Source organism: Octopus bimaculoides, chromosome 3, assembly GCF_001194135.2.
Source record: "Octopus bimaculoides isolate UCB-OBI-ISO-001 chromosome 3, ASM119413v2, whole genome shotgun sequence".
NCBI lineage: Eukaryota > Metazoa > Mollusca > Cephalopoda > Octopoda > Octopodidae > Octopus > Octopus bimaculoides.
The window spans coordinates 66,746,610-66,750,949 of NC_068983.1; the positions used below are offsets into that span (position 1 = coordinate 66,746,610).

The 4,340-nt window shown below is 36.3% G+C and overlaps 1 protein-coding gene across 5 annotated transcripts in view; it reads left to right on the forward strand.

The window, feature by feature from the left end:
- LOC106871954 (protein still life, isoform SIF type 1) overlaps positions 1-4,340 on the forward strand; it is a 1,491,364-nt gene that overhangs the window by 918,348 nt on the left and 568,676 nt on the right. The gene's annotated exons all lie outside the window — the stretch shown is intronic.

The following is a 4,340-nucleotide window of genomic DNA, read 5'->3' on the forward strand; positions in this document are numbered from 1 at the left end:
GACACGTAAAAGCACCCACTACACTCTCTGAGTGGTTGGTGTTAGGAAGGGCACCCAGCTGTAGAAACTCTGCCAAATCAGATTGGAGCCTGGTGTTGCCATCCGGTTTCACCAGTCCTCAGTCAAATCGTCCAACCCATGCTAGCATGGAAAGCGGACGTTAAACGATGATGATGATGATATATATATGTCCAGGGCTGTCACATGACTTTTAGAAGCCCCCTGAAACTTTTTGTTTCAAGGCTTCATCTCTTCAATCAAAACGCATTATCTACGCACCTTTTATTCATACCTATATTTTACTTAATTCTATCTAAAATTCAATATTTCACATTATCCTAAAGAACATCTTTAGATAGATACACACACACACACACACACACACACACACAAACTTCTGCATGTGTATGTGTGTGCATGTGTGTGTGTGCGCATGCACGCCTTGCTTATGGTACAGAAAGAATTTTGTCTCCAGTTTTTATTGCCTTAGAAGGTCAAAGGCCACTCTTCTGGGTACAAAGTGACTGGCTTTTCAACAACATCATTACAACACCAAATATATATATATATATCTATATATATATATATATAAATACAGTGAGAGAGAGAGAGAAATGAGAGAAAGAGGAAGAGACAAAGATACTAAGAGATGTGTGTGTGTTTGGTACACATCTATCTATCTATCCATCTCTTTCTCTCTCTCTTACTCTCTCTTACTCTCTCTCTCTCTCTCTCTATATCTCTCTCTCTCTCTCTCTCTCTCTCTCTCTCTCTCTCTCTGAGTTGGCCAAAGCCTTGTGAATGGACTTGGTAGACAGAAACAGATAAAGCCAGTCGTATATATGTGTGTGTATGTATGTATGAATGTATGTACATATGCTTGTGTGTGTATATTTGGATGTATGTATAAGTATACATCCCCACCTTTCATCACCATTGTCTCTTTTGCTTGTCTTTTCTGTTGAAGTTATTCTTATTTTCATTATTTTGGATTTCTTTCATTTTTCTTTTATCTCCTTAGGGAATTCGTTGACAAGCTTTTTACATTTATTTTTTCCGTTTCTTTTAAATTTATTTATGGTACACCCTTGTATTTTTTTCCTCCTCTGGCTCGAAATGTTCAGTTAACATAGTACATAGATGGCTCATCTATGTACTTCGATCTAAACATGGGGCCTCTCAAATGCGGAGGCCTCCTGTTTTCAAAGGGGTTGCAGAGGCTTAGTAACGGCCCTGTATATGTCCCACCCATGAATGGGAGGTGGATGTTAAATGATGATGACATATTCTTACACATACACACACATATATATACACATGCACACACACACACACACACACACACATATATATATATATATACAAATATATATATATATGTATATACATTTATATTTATATAGTAATAACAATAATAATCCTTGGATGGAATTTATAACTATTTTAGCGCATCATTATGTGCATTTCCACAAATTACATGTTTCTTAAGATCATTGTCTGTATTCCTGGAATCATTACAGTGCAGTCCATTGTACCATGGACATATCATCATCGTTTAACGTCCGCTTTCCATGCTAGCATGGGTTGGACAATTTGACTGAGGACTGGTGAACCAGATGGCTACACCAGGCTCCAATCTGATTTGGCAGAGTTTCTACAGCTGGATGCCCTTCCTAACGCCAACCACTCCGAGATTGTAGTGGGTGCTTTTACATGCCACCGGCACGAAGGCCAGTCAGGTGGTACTGGCAACGGCCACACTCAAAATGGTGTATTTTACGTGCCACCTGCACAGGAGCTAGTAAGGCGATGCTGGTAACGATCACACTTGAATGTGAAGTGCTTGTTCAAGTTTAGGAAAACAATATACTATTTCTCTGCTCAACATCATTGTCCACTATCTCCTTTACTCTTCTTCAGTTATGAGGTGATTAGCACAAGTGCTGGTGCCATATTAAAAACATCCAGTACACTTATAAAGTGTTTGCTACAAGGAAGTGTATTTAGACATAGAAAGCATGTCAAAGTGGATATTGGAGCGTGAAACAGTCATCCAACTTGTTGGACCCTGTCAAATTCTCGAAACCATGCCATCATGGAAGCCAGACATTAAATGATGATGACAAGTGAGCTGGATGCAAGAGGATTTGCTTTATGTTTGCATGATCCACTGGCAAATCTGCAAGTTGTGTGTGCTTTCATACAAGTGGGTCTAGAGATAGTCCAATGTGTTACACACATTATTCTATGCTTCTGACTACCACATGTTCTCATTGAGTAATGGTACCAATATGTAAAATAAGCAGATTGTTTATAGAAAACTATAGTTAGTCATATAAAAACTACATATCAGCATTGATGGCAATAGGGAGGCTTGTAAGCTCATGGTAATTCATTTATAGTCAGCTGCAACTCTGCTAGTTGAAAATATGATTATTGAGCTAGTTACTATTCTGTATGTTAGAATAAAACTACATCTTAATTAATGATTTCATAACTGGTCTGCTGTTCTCATTAGCAGAACTGCTGTCCATATTATGTCTGACACATTGTAGCTAAACAACTGTTTATCACTCTTAAAGGCAGTACTTCATAGATACTCTACTGTCTATCACTGTTATCGGTAGTACTTCATAGTTGGTCTGCTGTTTGTCACTGTTATGTGTAGTACTTCTGATCTAGTCTGCTAGCCATCTTTACTATGTCTGTTACAAGACAACTGGTAACATTGCTACTCAGCTATATCGACTATTCTTGCCACTATGGGTTAGACTGAATGCTGGAAAACCAATACAAACAATTGTTGTAGTAATCTCTTCTCTGTCAGCTCTTTTACACTGCTCTATTTCAATTCTAACTCAGGCAATAGGTATGCCTGTTAATATTACATTGGTTTAAGTTACTGTCTTGTTAGAGATAATGACCATGTAGACTGAGTTGTTGACACCATTGAGTATAAAGCAGATGTATGAGATGGCACATTGGTCTGAAACTGATGAGCTAGACTGCAACTATTGTTGACAAATTAAATGTACCAGTTTTGTGTCCAGAAAGTAATGATGTAGAGTAGTATTGATGTCATTTAGTTACCAAGGAAATTAGACTCAAAATTTGGGGTTTACGGTCACTACACTGACATGCTGTGAATTTGATAATATGATATCGTTATTGTAATGATAATAGGGCATATATCCATATGCTATGACACTTTTTAGTCTTTAACAAAAGTGGTCTTTAATAGAATACAGCGGACCTTAATAGAACTGGTTTTTCAGTATTAAATGCTTTAGTCATAGTAAGTAGCCTTTGACAATCGATTCTGTTGCACATTCCTCTGTATGACACTAACTAACTATACTTTTTCTGTCTTTCTCTGGATGTGTGTGTGTGCACATGTGTCTATGTACATATGTTATGTATGTATACATGTTTCTGTCTAAACACATATATACACATATGTATGCATGCATGTATCCATCCATCCATCTTCATTATCCCTATCATTGTTTAAATATCCTTTTTTTTTTGCATTTGCAAGGGTTAGACGAAATATATTTAGGAAGATTTTCAATGGCCATATGCCCTTCTTGTCACCATCCCTTAACTTGTTTCCAAACATGTTAATATTTCCCCATGGCCAGACATTTTCACTGATTATTCAAAATGAATGATTTTCATTTACAATAATCACATGATGTCAAGACAAAGAGATAATCATGCAAACATTCACACATATCTGCATCTATCTATCTATCTATCTATCTACATACACACACACATGACAAGCTTCTTTCAATTTCTGTCTACCAAAACCACTCAAAACTTTGGTTGGCTGTGGTGATAGTAGAAGACATTTGTCCTGGATGTCACACAGTGAGACTTGAACCTCAAACTTCTTAACCATACATCCATATCTGCACACAAACACACATAAACACACACACATGCATGTACATATATGTGTATACACATCTACAGACATACATGTTTATGTGTATGCATACATAAAGGCTATATATGTATGTATGTGTGTATACATATATACACATACTGTAGGAAATTTTTAATAAAAAATTTTGTATGTGAATAAATCTCCACTCTCCTCTTGGTTTTCAGTTATATATATATATACTTGCTATGCAAGTACATCTCCATAATTCTTATTGTTTATATGCCATTACCAAGAATATATTACTAGACTATATAAAAGTATAGTGCTCAGAATATCTTTTAGAATGTGCTTCTTTTCAGATTTATGGACAACTGACCAATATATACATACATACACACATACATACATACACACATACATGCACACATACATACATACATATATATAT